Here is a 15,555-nt window from a genome sequence, read left to right on the forward strand (position 1 = left end):
AGTTCGAGTCCCGGTCGGGGCACACATTTTTACCTGTCCCCGTTGATATATGTCAACGCGCGTCAGCAGCTGAAGGTATTAATATGTAATTCTAATTTGCCTGGAGTTTGTCCTTATCCAGTAGAGATGGATAGAGCGTCTGCCATGTAAGCAGGAGATCCCGAGTTCGAGTCCCGGTCGGGGCACACATTTTTACCTGTCCCCGTTGATATATGTCAACGCGCGTCAGCAACTGAAGGTATTAATATGTAATTCTAATTTGCCTGGAGTTTGTCCTTATCCAGTAGAGCCCGGCCCTCCATACCAGATGTACGCACAGTCCACCGCCTCCCTCCACGTTGTCTGCCTGAAAGGACCCATGGCGACACAAACGAGCGAAAAGGACTTCAAATGTTGTGTGATGTGTTTGGTGTCTGTGAGGGTTCTTCCTTTTGGGGTAGCCGTGCTGCATCTCGAATGTTTCCATCTGCTTGGTCGCACACAAACACCATCTCGGCTCGTTCCCGATACGAATACCGGACCATTCAACTGCTTACAGTTCCCTGCGTCAATTTCACAGCCTGCAACACACAAAGAACACACGGCACGGGGTAAGAGCAACTTTCATTCGTCAGCGCCCTATACCGTGGCAACGATGTGTTTCCGGGCACATATTCATAGGACCTTTTTTTCCTCCACTTTAGTCAGGAATCCGTCGCTGCACTTTGTTCATATTACTAACATTCAACCTGTACACACGGAACAGAGACGAATATTGAATCGTTCTGGCGACAAAGCAGGTCGCAAGTGACGAAATCAACTGACATTAGCGGCTTTCACAGAGGATAGATTGTTATGGCGTGCCTGGGCAGTAGCATCTCCGAAACAGCGGAGCTGACGTGCCTCTGGGAAGTTTGAGCCAATTAACTTTGGCAATGTACATAATTATGTTTCCTCGTGCACTCAGCCTTCGAAACAATTGACGATATTTTAGCAAGAACATAAAATATCCTCTTACTAGGCACTGCGGCATTAAAATCTCCTCTTGTTCCTGTTAACATAATGTTATCAGTTTTTGCTCACCTCATCATTCGCCAGACTCGTGCAAACTCTCGTAGGTAATGCCATTTCGAGCGTTTTTTGTTTTCAGTGTGTTAATGTGCTGTAGATGTCGTTTCAAGTTCGTGCGTTGTACCGTATGTGTGTGGTCTGAGATTACAGACAAGAAGGAAACGTCTGCAACCCGGTAAATGCACTGTAGCAGCGCTAAGGCGGGTGCGTAATTTAATAACTTCGTCTTATTGACGAGCCAGTGTCAATGGTGATACGTATCTCATTTCAAGAGATACCGTGGAGGAGCTTAGAACGTAACTAAGAACACTGCAGGATAGTCTACCAGTAGGAAATTTTATGGAGCCACTTGTCATCTCCTTGCCAGCCAAACAAAAAAATTAAAATACTTTTCGCTACATGCGATGCGAATATCTGCCAATCGTGCATAAGCGATTTGGACTATGGAGGAGCAAGTAAATCCTTGGCTTCATAACTGCCTCGGTTATTGATTCCTGCTTTCTGTTCTCAGAGCTTGCTCTCTGACCGAATGTATCTGTTTTCATTTTACCACTATGATGTAGGTACCTTTTCAAAGGCATTTGTGGTGGATGCACCTTTCCGCTTCATAAATGTCGTTGTACGCGTGCGTGCGAAAGAGAAATTCTGTATGTTCGAAAAAAGATTGAGATATGATTTGACAACTACGTTAGCATGATAGTGACCTTCCTGCTTCACAGAAGCATAGCTTGTTACGAATGTGGTGCGCAGTAACGTATACTGGTTGAACACTTTACTTTAGGTGACGACATGACCAACGAATTCCATGTCAGGGCAACACACGGTTATTTGATATCTAGCTTACATGTTTTCTTAACAATCACAATTCAAGAGTTTCTGTCCACACCAGTACAGTAAATTAATATTTATTCATTTTGCTGCACGTGGCACATGGCGCAATGAAATATTTACGAAGTGTTTCGGATTTAAGATACTGAACGCACAGTTGCATAGATGAGCTTTCACTTCTAGGTATGTTAGGTAAACGCAATTTATGTAGCACGTTGTGGAATTCTGCAGCCCCACACGTGTAGCTGAGCGCTTCTTATGCTCGTCGTACCTTTCACGACAGCGCAGCAGATGCCGCAGTCCCGCCGCCAACTGTGTAAGATTTCAGGCCCGGCTGCGCCGTCACTGACCTCGCGCGGCACGTTGCAGAAAGCTGCTTTCGTCACTTCCGGTGAGTCAGTCCCGGATGATGATTTAATACGGTCACGTAACGAGGCTCTCACTTTGGAAGCTCGTCTGCTGTACAGGTAATTGCTCTCAATCGTAAAGCGTGGCGCCCATAGAAACATCGTTGTAGTGGAACTGGATGACAGGCTGCTTGAACGTCTAAGCTTGGCAAAGTAATAAACTCTTTTTTTACTATTAAGGTTTGTTCGCGTTCCACTCATGAATAATGTGATAGTGTGTTGGGAAAATGAATAGCTTATTGTCCTCGGTGCGAGCTGATATTGGGTAAATTTTATCATCATAGGCAGACATAGAAGACGTAAGAATATAATTGTAGATATGACTCCAAAGAAGATTAATAGTCAGTAGATTTTCTTTATATATTAGGCGCCTGCCTTCTAGAGTCACCTAACGGTGAGTTTCCAACATTCTAGGACTCTTCAAGCTTAACTTTCTATGACCAAACAGATATGAATTTTATAAAATACATCAGTGTGTCATGAGACTGCGCTCTCTCGTAGACAAACTGCAATTCCACAGTTTCTTACCAATGAATCGAATCCTGCCACTTCCTTCACCTACGACTAAAAGTACTTGATCGTTTCGCTTCACATACACCTCACTGAGCGCAGCGGCTTACCAATAATACTCTGGTCTGAGAGAGAGCAATGAATCTTCTTTGAAAACAAGACAGTTTCTTTAACCTCAACTGAATTAATAAATTTAATGATTAGAGTATTAATATTGAGGGATTGGCGTGATATTGATTCATTTGTGAAGGATCACACTGTACGGATCAGCAAAAGTTTAAGGATTACTGGGATTTATTCATGAAGCGATCGTCTTCATATTTGAAGTCTTAAAGAGGCAGAGTAAGACACTGTAAAGAAGGATATATGAAATATTGTTCCATAGAAGTAAGAAAGACATGAGGTATAAACCATATCAATTACTGCGAATAACAGTTTGTCAGTGGGAAATGTAACCTCTAGTCACAAGCAAATTCCTATGTCCTTGTGTAAACCCTATAGGTCCCTCACAGATACATTCGAGACACTATGCAGCATTAAAATATTATAGTAATAACAGAAAAGAATCGAAAACTTCTAAAGAAATAAATCACTCGTGGCCGGCCGAAGTGGCCGTGCGGTTAAAGGCGCTGCAGTCTGGAACCGCAAGACCGCTACGGTCGCAGGTTCGAATCCTGCCTCGGGCATGGATGTTTGTGATGTCCTTAGGTTAGTTAGGTTTAACTAGTTCTAAGTTCTAGGGGACTAATGACCTCAGCAGTTGAGTCCCATAGTGCTCAGAGCCATTTGAACCATTTTTTTAAATCACTCGTACATGGGATTAAGTATGCTGAAACATTACAGGATGATTGTATACAACATTTTCACAATAAAATACTGAATAATAGATGTAATGTAACTTACACATTCAATATAAGAAATTCAGATATTACTTTCATTCCTCGACAGGTGGCTTTGTTTCATCTGTTACACTATTCGTGGTAGTCAGTGGAATAAAATACAAAAATTCATTTTCTCCTGCTCAGCACTCCCAAAATTAAATTCTGAAATTGAAACAGACTGCTACTTCGAAGTGACACTAACAGATGAATGTAGCGCTAGTATGGTTAAGTGTCCAAAAGAATGAAAAGCTACAAAATGCACAGCATGAGAATAAACATCACATAAGTAAGTTGTCTAAGTAGAAGATACTCTTAAAATTTTACATCTCGCGACGACGAGAAATAAGTAGTTGGCAATAATCCTTCTAGCAGTAACTTACTAACGAATTTTTTCCAGGGGCTTCTTTTTCTATAGCCATCGATATCCTTACATCTTCCCTAGGATCATCACATTCTGTACACTGTTGCTCGTTAGAATATGTACTCCAACAGTAAATCTAAATATAACTCCTGATTTCATAGAGAGCCCCTTAGGCAAAGGTCACAAAGATGTGTCGTCCGTTCTTTCTACAGTTAATACGCGTACACGCGTATAGCAAAGCACCGTTCGTGTAACACTGAGCTTTGCCGTTTGTAGTCTCTCTCTGCTTGGATTAAATACGCCCATCTTAGAACCGTTTGACCCCTTACATACGTTACTAGATAGATTTCATGTATCTTCAATGTGGCTGGTACATCGAATTTTCGACAGTAACAGCCTCTGTTACATTATTTTAGCTGCTGTGTATTTTATGCTTATTTTGAGTACAGGTTTTATGAAATGGCTGTAAGCTCATCCTTCAGTATTTTGTGCTTTTATTTTAAATTGTGAATGAACGTGAGTGAGAATGGAACAGAATGAGTCTTATTTCCGTATCACATTTTACATTTGAGGGCGCTATTCAAGTATTTTAACCCACATCTGTGTCTAATTATATTAACGCCATGTTTTAATTCAAAATGGCCGAAAATTCCATTTTTACCACATTTTTGAAAGGCATGTGTGTCAAGAATATTGGGACGAAAAGTTTTTTCCATTGGTGCGTTACAAAACTTGCTACAGTCTATTATTGGAAGGAGTGTCACGGCCGCCGAGGGACGCTCTCAGCCGGAGACGCTCGTCTCAGGTAGAAAACCTGTCGTGCAGTGACGCACGCTGACAAAATGATCTTATTGCAGAGTGCATGCAAACAAATTCGCCGAAAAAGCTGACGAATAACGTGGCAGGCTGCCGAACGCAGCATATCCAGCTCAGCCAGATCGGCGTTTCTCGCAAAGAAGAACGATGGAATTGTTCTCCAGGAACAATTCGAGTTAGAGGGTTGATATACGCTTCTGGAATTGCAAACTAAACGTGAACAACGAAAACACTTTCTTTTGCCAAAATTGGTCACGACATAATTTTTGGCCAGTCGTATTAGATTAGTAATTTTGAATTTAGGAAATCTAACTTCATATTTGTGTTCATCAACATCAAAAATGTATAACATGTATTTATTACACAAATGTAACATACACTTAAGTTTCTCCTAAACTTTAAACAGGCTTGGTTCAAGAAACGATTTTTCGAAGCTGCGTGCAGCGTAGAACAAAAACGGTTCAACCAATTAACTTCTACCTCTGACCAGAGAAAAGTAAACACTTTTCTTTGGAGCTTATACCTATAATACACGAAATTTGGTAATGTTAAGCCTTTTTTTAAAAAGCCACAAAGAGAGGAGACACTAAAAAATCGAATTTGAGGTTAGAGTTAGCACCATGTCGTTAAATTTAAGGATATTTTATTGTGGTTAGGTATAAGCTCCCATAAACTTAATGTAGTATCGACTGATATTATCCATTTTTTATTACAGATAACTCCTGAGGGGCTAGACTGCATACAGTCTGTGTACTTGAGACTCACATGCCCTTGATAAGTACATACTTACGGGCGCCATGTTTCTTCTTCCTTTCTATTGAAAATCTAAAATAAAGGTGAAAGTATGATCAATTACGATCCCCAAATATGTACTTTGTATGTCTTTCATTGTTTCAAAAAAATTCAAAACTTTTCCTATTTTTTTCCTCATTTAAATGAGAACCTGACCTTTACATGGCAATGTGCGACCTACATACTGAGTGCTCTTTCCTACCAATTATACCAATAAAGCAGCAGTTTTCGCCCTACACAACGCAATGGTTCAAATGGCTCTGAGCACTATGGGACTTAACTACTGTGGTCATCAGTCCCCTAGAACTTAGAACTACTTAAACCTAACTAACCTAAGGACATCACACACATCCATGCCCGAGGCAGGATTCGAACCTGCGACCGTAGCAGTCGCGCGGTTCCGGACTGCGCGCCTAGAACCGCTAGACCACCACGGCCGGCTACACAACGCAGAACAGTAGCAAACCTAAATCCACATCTGTTCTCTGGAGACGAACTGCAAAGCGTGTAGCAGAGTTACTGCCTATTGTACCATAATAGGTTTTCTTCCCGTTCCATCTGAATGACAAACGCGATTAGGGCGGCCGCTGAAAGGCTTCTTTGTGTAATTAGTCTAATGTTGGGGTCGCGGTCCCTGTTAGAGCGATGCGTAGTGGGCTACAGTATATTCCTAAGTTTCAGAGTCAATACCGGTTCTTGACAGTATGTAGGTAGCCCTCCATGGAATATTACACAAACGAAATGAAGGAATTAGTTGTCATTCGGAAATACATCAATGGCGAAAGCTCAAAATTTTTACCAGACTGAGACTGGAAACCATTTTTTTTTTTTCCATTTCTCGCGAACGGTCGCCTTGTCCGCCTAGGGCATCAGAACACGATTCCAGATCGACTCAAATTTACGATTCATCCACACTCTACCGACGTAGTGTCCCTGCCCAGTACCCTCATTACTAGCAGCATATTCCCATAGGAATTCGAGCGTGTTGTGCACTGAAAGGATTCATTGGGCCACCTCTCTCGAGTGGTATATACGTCGTGTCCGTTCTCTCGGAAATGTCCGAAAGAACGGACACCACATACACATATATTTCGTGGAATAGTTGACCCCTCAGGCGTCTACCATCTCAGTTTTTTTCTACATCCCCATGACTTTCCCCTACATATAACAATTAGTGCCACTCTTCTTTGAATAAGTTCAATTTCCCCTGTTGTTTGTACTCTAACAAGCCAAAACACTATGACCACTGCCCACCACGATGTTGGATGCCTCCTGGTGATGTTGTGGCCACGTGACGCAGCAAGGAAAGAGTGTAAGCGTAAGAGAGAGAGACGATTGGGCAGTCGTTACAGCGAATACACGCGCGGAAAACGCGGAAATCCACTGTTATAAGCGGTTTTGACAAAGAGAAGATTGTTTTGGTGAGGCGGCTGGAAACGAGAAGCTCTGTAACGGCGGAGCCAGTCGGCTGTTGGGGCACTACTGTCCTGAGCACCCGTGGAAAGTGGTTGAAGGGTAGTGAACTAACGAGCAGGCCACGTCGTATTGGATGATCACGAGTCATCACAAAACATAGAGGGCGGAGGACCCTCCAAGGTGTAATCACGGACAGGCAGCGATCTGTGGCAGAACTGACGACAGTAGAGTGCTGATGCGGCACAAGTGTTAGGAGCACATCGTTCAAAGGCCAGTGTTGAACATGGAGCTCCACATCACACGACCGTTGCGTGCTCCTGTGTTGACCGAACGACATCGTCAGTTATGCAAGTCCATCAGGTGGATGGTTGCAGTCATCCAAGCGAATGACTACATGATACGTGCAATTGCACCACAGATGAGGCCGGTGCGAGCAAAATTATGATACTGGGGTGCTTTGAATTGAGCTTCTATGGGACACCATGACAGCAGCGAACTTCCGGCCCGTGTGGCCGAGCGGTTCTAGGCGCTAAAGTCTGGAACCGCACAACCGCTACGGTCGCAGGTTCGAATCCTGCCTCGGGGATCGATGTGTGTGATGTCCTTAGGTTAGTTAGGTTTAAATAGTTCTGAGTTCTAGGGGACTGATGACCTCAGAAGTTAAGTCCCATAGTGCTCAGAGCCATTTGAACCACTTGCCCGGGCCACGCCTACAGTTAATTCTACATCGCTTGAAGCAAACCGTACGCAGACAAACAATAACTGACAGCTGGTCGAAGAAATGACTTCATCTGTGGAGAAGAGCACGACAACCCTTTGTTCAGCAAATGCCACCTTTATGACGTACAGAATATGAAAATAGCAAATATAGGCTAAGGCCGAAACACGGGTAATGACCGTAGTATTATTATGGGCGGGATCGTGGTCTAATATAGAGGGTCTTGCAGTTAAAAAGGCTGCAGCGTTCCACGGTCTACGTGACACACAGCAGCTGCTACACGTGGAGCAGCCTTTCACAGATTCACACGCCGACGGATGGCTGTGGACGGGAGAGGCGCTGTTGCACGAAGGTCGCGACACAAGCGCATGGCCCAGCGCCTGTCCGCCTTGCTGCGAACACGCCTGTGTATTTTCACTGACAGGCAAAAATAATGTGTTGTAAGCTCTTTGTGTACTTGTCTTCAGCTCGAATACTGGTCTCCTACAGCTCTTGATGTTACACTATCCTGTGCAAGCCCCTTCATCTCTGTCTAACTACTTCAGTCTGATCCTGCTTATTGTAGTCAGTCTTACGTCTCCCTGTATAATTCCGCCCCCCCCCCCCCAACATCCTTTCATTGTCAAATTGACCTACCCTTGATGAACCAGAACGTGCCCTATCAATCAGCACAACTCAAAAGCGCCTGTTGTCTTCCTGTTTGAATTGTTTGTCGTTCACTTTTCACTTCCTTGCAACATCATATGCCATATAGTTCAGAAAATACTTCTAATACTCACATTTGCATTCCATGTTAACATATTTTTCATGTTTAGGATGTCTTTCATTGCGTGTAATAGAGTTTTACATCCTCTCCACCTCTCTTATCGTTAGTTACTTTACTGACCAAGTAGAATACACACTTTTAGTGTCTACGTTTTTAATCAAATTCCATCAGCACCGTCTGATTTAATTCCATTACTCTTGATTTACTTACGTTCACGTTCATCATATAAGCTTTTTTAAGACGCTGTCGATTCCGATCAACTGCTCTTCAAAGTCTTTCGCAGTCTTTTCAGCGCATTACAGTATCATCGGTAAACCTCAGTTTTTGTTTAGTCGACATGAATTTTAATTCTCTTTCCAAATTTCTGCTTGTTTTCCTTTGTATTTTGCTCAGTGTATGGACTGAATAACATATGGGTAGACAAGTACCATGTCTCTCTTCCTTCTCAAGTACTGCTTCCATTTACGTGTTTCTACTCTAATAACAACTCTTTGGTTTTTGTAAAATGTGTAGATAAATGTTTACTGTATTGTATCTCCGATACCTTAAGAATTTTAAATAGTGCGTTCCAGTCGAGATTGCCCAAAGCTTTGTCTGAGCCAACAAAATGATATCAAAATAGTTTTTCCCGTCTTCCAGCTGTCTTCTTATATAAGGTGAAGATTCAGTATTACACCTTTCGTGCTCCTACATTTCTCCGGAACAGAAAATGACCGCCTGAAAAGTAGGTTTTTACCAATTTCTTCCAGTCTTCTGCAAATAATTCGTGTATACAGAATGAGATTTTCACTCTGCAGCGGAGTGTGCGCTGATATGAAACTTCCTGGCAGATTAAAACTGTGTGCCCGACCGAGACTCGAACTCGGGACCTTTGCCTTTCGCGGGCAAGTGCTCTACCAACTGAGCTACCGAAGCACGACTCACGTCCGGTACTCACAGCTTTACTTCTGGCAGTACCTCGTCTCCTACCTTCCAAACTTTACAGAAGCTCTCCTGCGAAACATGCACAACTAGCACTCCTGAAAGAAAGGATATTGCGGAGACATGGCTTAGCCACAGCCTGGGGGATGTTTCCAGAATGAGATTTTCACTCTGCAGCGGAGTGTGCGCTGATATGAAACTTCCTGGCAGATTAAAACTGTGTGCCCGACCGAGACTCGAACTCGGGACCTTTGCCTTTCGCGGGCAAGTGCTCTACCAACTGAGCTACCGAAGCACGACTCACGTCCGGTACTCACAGCTTTACTTCTGGCAGTACCTCGTCTCCTACCTTCCAAACTTTACAGAAGCTCTCCTGCGAAACATGCAGAACTAGCACTCCTGAAAGAAAGGATATTGCGGAGACATGGCTTAGCCACAGCCTGGGGGATGTTTCCAGAATGAGATTTTCACTCTGCAGCGGAGTGTGCGCTGATATGAAACTTCCTGGCAGATTAAAACTGTGTGCCTGACCGAGACTCGAACTCGGGACCTTCGCCTTTCGCGGGCAAGTGCTCTACCAACTGAGCTACCGAAGCACGACTCACGTCCGGTAAAGTTTGGAAGGTAGGAGACGAGGTACTGGCAGAAGTAAAGCTGTGAGTACCGGACGTGAGTCGTGCTTCGGTAGCTCAGTTGGTAGAGCACTTGCCCCCGAAAGGCAAAGGTCCCGAGTTCGAGTCTCGGTCGGGCACACAGTTTTAATCTGCCAGGAAGTTTCATATCAGCGCACACTCCGCTGCAGAGTGAAAATCTCATTCTGGAAACATCCCCCAGGCTGTGGCTAAGCCATGTCTCCGCAATATCCTTTCTTTCAGGAGTGCTAGTTCTGCATGTTTCGCAGGAGAGCTTCTGTAAAGTTTGGAAGGTAGGAGACGAGGTACTGGCAGAAGTAAAGCTGTGAGTACCGGACGTGAGTCGTGCTTCGGTAGCTCAGTTGGTAGAGCACTTGCCCGCGAAAGGCAAAGGTCCCGAGTTCGAGTCTCGGTCGGGCACACAGTTTTAATCTGCCAGGAAGTTTCATATCAGCGCACACTCCGCTGCAGAGTGAAAATCTCATTCTGGAAACATCCCCCAGGCTGTGGCTAAGCCATGTCTCCGCAATATCCTTTCTTTCAGGAGTGCTAGTTCTGCATGTTTCGCAGGAGAGCTTCTGTAAAGTTTGGAAGGTAGGAGACGAGGTACTGCCAGAAGTAAAGCTGTGAGTACCGGACGTGAGTCGTGCTTCGGTAGCTCAGTTGGTAGAGCACTTGCCCGCGAAAGGCAAAGGTCCCGAGTTCGAGTCTCGGTCGGGCACACAGTTTTAATCTGCCAGGAAGTTTCATATCAGCGCACACTCCGCTGCAGAGTGAAAATCTCATTCTAGAAACATCCCCCGCAATATCCTTTCTTTCAGGAGTGCTAGTTCTGCATGTTTCGCAGGAGAGCTTCTGTAAAGTTTGGAAGGTAGGAGACGAGGTACTGCCAGAAGTAAAGCTGTGAGTACCGGACGTGAGTCGTGCTTCGGTAGCTCAGTTGGTAGAGCACTTGCCCCCGAAAGGCAAAGGTCCCGAGTTCGAGTCTCGGTCGGGCACACAGTTTTAATCTGCCAGGAAGTTTCATATCAGCGCACACTCCGCTGCAGAGTGAAAATCTCATTCTGGAAACATCCCCCAGGCTGTGGCTAAGCCATGTCTCCGCAATATCCTTTCTTTCAGGAGTGCTAGTTCTGCATGTTTCGCAGGAGAGCTTCTGTAAAGTTTGGAAGGTAGGAGACGAGGTACTGGCAGAAGTAAAGCTGTGAGTACCGGACGTGAGTCGTGCTTCGGTAGCTCAGTTGGTAGAGCACTTGCCCGCGAAAGGCAAAGGTCCCGAGTTCGAGTCTCGGTCGGGCACACAGTTTTAATCTGCCAGGAAGTTTCAATTCGTGTATATATTGCTATCATGACTTGAGATGTTACTGTTAATATTCACACTCGTCACGCCGTCAGCACCTGCGTTCTTTGGAATTGGAATTACTACATTCTTCTTGAAGTCCGAGGGTACCTCATTGTATCATAATCTTCCCTGTCAGCTGCATCAGTTCTGTCATGTTATCGCCTCCGAAGGATGTCATTAATTGTGACGGGACGCAGTCAACTCATTTTTGAGTTCATTTCCAGTGCACCTTAGTGAACTGAAAATGTTCTCCAGGTGTGAAATGATTCCGGTCTTGAGGTCAGACGGGGCCAAATGTAGTGAATAGGGTGCGTGTACTGATAGTTGATACTTCAGAGGCCTTAGTTTTCGGTTTTTCACAGATTTCTTGTAGGTAAATTTGTCTGCTAAACTTTAATTTCTATACTTTTGGAATCCGGGCATCTTACTACCCACTCTATGCATTCTTTCATCTATTTGGTCCAAAGGATTTGGGTAATGTTTGTTAGTCCTACATCCCTTGCAAGATAATCAATAAAAAAGTTTTTTACATTCATAATTAATATCGAAGGTATGATTTCAGCAAGTAAGGCTAGCTTCGCGTTTTTTAATGTAAGGGTACAGACATCTTCTCACTATATTCATCGTTGTTATCTTTCCGATGAGCAAACTCACGTTCCATCCATTGCTGGAAGTCAGCGTACAAAATCTTCTGTACATTCTTATGCAATCGGTCCGAAAGTCGTAGGTAATCTAATAGTCTCCGCATTTGCGTCAGCTGTGTCAGACACCTTAAATTGCCAATCCTCCAACCACAGAGCAGGAATTTCTATGGAGTGTGTAAAGCATACTGTGCACGTCCGCAATATCAAATCGGAATGACCTCAGTACAAAGTCAGCAGGCAAACAGAAAATTACGATGAAGGACTGGACGAATTGGGGGTTCACATAATTAACCATCGTTTATTAAAACATATTTATTTAAGGAAAATAACTAAAATCAGATAGATTAAGACTGTTCAAACAACACACTAAACTTTTCAGATTTAATAAATTACACACCTTAGCTCAGTGGCAATAGTTACACAAAAGCTGTGTCCGACAGCGTTTCTTAGATTTCAAACTCGAAATTTCCAATTTCACGGAGCACAACTCAGAAAATGCTTCAACAAATGAACAAATAATTAATAATTAGAAACAAAAGCCTCTTTAAGACAAGACGGAAGCATAACTCATATCAAAAGGTTAAAAACGTAATAGCTATGCCAGAAGACAGAGTAAGTTACAGCTGCCTCCAGACAACTAGGAAAAAGAAATTCTTAAAATACACCTCCAAGGGCGGCTGGATAATTCAAAAAAGTAAACAGGTGCACAAATTTATAGAGCTGTCTTCAGGCAGACAGAACAAGTTTCCTTAATCTCGCTTCAGTGAACAGTTAAGTAGGAGAACGAGAGTGCACATATTGATATAACTGCCTTAAGTCAGTAAAAGTTCTCTTAAGGTATACCCTGGAAAACACGTACGTGATTCAGTAAGTAAACGTGTATGCATAGCGGCTCAAGAACGCCATTTAAAAGGGAGGAGAACCTATAATTAGTACTCAGAACCAACTTGTAACAAAAGGAAAATAATAAATAAATGAAGGTGAGAAAAGGTCACCACCAGGAAAACATGTAAATAACGAATAATCGAACAATTGTCCGCCCCCAGTAGCTGAGTGGTCACCGCAACAGAATATCAATCCTAAGAGCCCGGGTTCGATTCCTACCTGGGTTGGAGATTTTCTCCGCTCAGGAACTGAGTGTTGTGTTGTCCTAGTCATCATTTCATCCGCATCGACGCGCAAGTCGCCGAAGTGGCGTCAAATCGAAAGACTTGCACCCGGCGAACGGTCTACTTGACAGGAGGCCCTAGTCACACGACATTTTATTTATATCGAACAAGTAAACTGAGGTGTCACCGCCAGACACCACACTTGCTAGGTGGTAGCCTTTAAATCGGCCGCAGTCCGTTAGTATACGTCGGACCCGCGTGTCGCCACTATCAGTGATTGCAGACCGAGCGCCGCCACACGGCAGGTCTAGAGAGACTTCCTAGCACTCGCCCCTGTTGTACAGCCGACTTTGCTAGCGATGGTTCACTGACAAAATACGCTCTCATTTGCCGAGACGATAGTTAGCATAGCCTTCAGCTACGTCATTTGCTACGACCTAGCAAGGCGCCATTACCAGTTACTATTGATGCTGTAAAACATGTACCGTCAATAGCGATGTTCACCAATTATGGATTAAAGTTAAGTATTCCAGCAGCTACGTACGTTTTTTGTTAGTCTCATTTCCTTGACCTGTTCCAGACCTCACGCCAGCCTGCGTGAGCTAAAACGCGTGCCTTTCGGCTTCCTCTCATAGTGGATTGGCTGTCTTGCCAATCCACAACATAAACCTAGTGAGCTATAACTAGTCTTGAGATAGAGAATAAATTTCTTCTACGCTTCAATTCACAAATGGCTAGTAAACGAACCCATAAGAAACCTTTTGCTTTTTACACCCAGTGAACCTCAAATGTGCCACTTAGATACCATCAACGGGCTATATTTTCACAAGTCCGGACGACATCTCAATGTGACACGTGCGATTCATATACAACCAAGAAACATGTGACCATACTAACGGGGTTCGACACAATGTTCATCAAGAGCACTTGACTCAGCAAGGCCCGAAACATCAGAATGTACACCATTTTATTACAGATTTCAAACAGTAATTCAAATAACTTGAATGAAGACAGCCCATTGCAACCAGCGGCGGTGCGTTCCATGAAGCCGGTGTACAAAGGCGACGTTAACAGCCACAATCTACATCTTCATTTATACTCCTCAAGCCACCCAACGGTGTGTGGCGGTGGGCACTTTACGCGCCACTGTCATTACCTCCCTTTCCTGTTCCAGTCGCGTATGGTTCGCGAGAAGAACGACTACTGGAAAGCCTCCGTGCGCGCTCGAATCTCTCTAATTCTACATTCATGACCTCCTCGGGAGGTATAAGTAGGGGGAAGCAATATATTCGATACCTCATCCAGAAACGCACCCTCTCGAAACCTGGACAGCAAGCTACACCGCGATGCAGAGCGCCTCTCTTGCAGAGTCTGCCATTTGAGTTTGCTAAACATCTCCGTAACGCTATCACGCTTACCAAATAACCCTGTGACGATGAGCACGCACAGGGTCCAGGTCCAAGTCAGTCAAAACGTGCTACAAGACAGAAAACTGAAAACAGACAAAGGGAGCGTCTAAATACCAGTGTCATTCTCACTTAACACAACCTCGTGACCTCAGTGATTGTGCAGATCAACGGACACTCCACATGATACCCTTCATAAATTGGCCTGAGGCTAAACATGGTCGCACTTCAAACAATGCTCAGGATTGCCAAATCATCGAATTCACTGCTGAACGTGGGAAAGTGAATTGCAATAACAGCTGTCTTTGGTTGCTACATTTTACTGTAGCCCCTTCCAAGGCTACGCCACAAGATATTGGGTCGCGCAAAACGACTCAAATCAGGCAATATATCGGTTCAGAACGCTCCTTGCATAATGTGACTTCCAGCGAGAAGAACCAACAGCGAATTCAAAAAGCCAAGACCGCACCAATGTTCTGTTTTTTGGTAACACCCGTGCCCACAACAATTAAATAGAGAGAACATTTAAAGGGCAACCAATCACTCCGTGGCACGTCAAGTTCAGCCTGACGGCACATCGTGCACAAAGGCCCTGCGCGGCTCGCCCTCTGGTCCGGCGTCAAAACACGGGCTGCCCGGGCGATCCGCTGCCGCTTCTCACCGTTCAGTGTGGCTCCACCACACCCCCTGGCGCCACAAGCTCCGACCCTTCAGACACGGAATACGCCAGGCGCACCGAACGGGAATTCAAAGAGGGAGCCCGCCATGGCTCACAAAGTATATGCGAAGAGTTTCCTATTAGTCTATTCTTCTCTTATTTTATACATCTCGTTACTAATAATGGAAATTTTGGATAACTGTCACTGCTACAGATGCTAAACGAAATATCTGAAATGAGGAACTGTTACTTCTCACAGGTGACTGACAGGATCAGCCTAGTAGCGCGCAAGCAATTC

General features: G+C 44.2%; 2 non-coding genes across 2 annotated transcripts; both read left to right on the forward strand.

The window, feature by feature from the left end:
* The first annotated feature begins 10,143 nt into the window (after window positions 1-10,143).
* On the forward strand, window positions 10,144-10,218 carry Trnas-cga. The gene has a single exon. It is a non-coding gene; the product is annotated as a tRNA-Ser (tRNA).
* Window positions 10,219-11,022: 804 nt separating this feature from the next.
* On the forward strand, window positions 11,023-11,097 carry Trnas-cga. Its single transcript has one exon. It is a non-coding gene; the product is annotated as a tRNA-Ser (tRNA).
* The last annotated feature ends 4,458 nt before the right edge of the window (window positions 11,098-15,555 follow it).

The sequence above is a fragment of the Schistocerca americana genome, chromosome 2 (genome assembly GCF_021461395.2).
Source record: "Schistocerca americana isolate TAMUIC-IGC-003095 chromosome 2, iqSchAmer2.1, whole genome shotgun sequence".
In the NCBI taxonomy this organism is placed as follows: domain Eukaryota; kingdom Metazoa; phylum Arthropoda; class Insecta; order Orthoptera; family Acrididae; genus Schistocerca; species Schistocerca americana.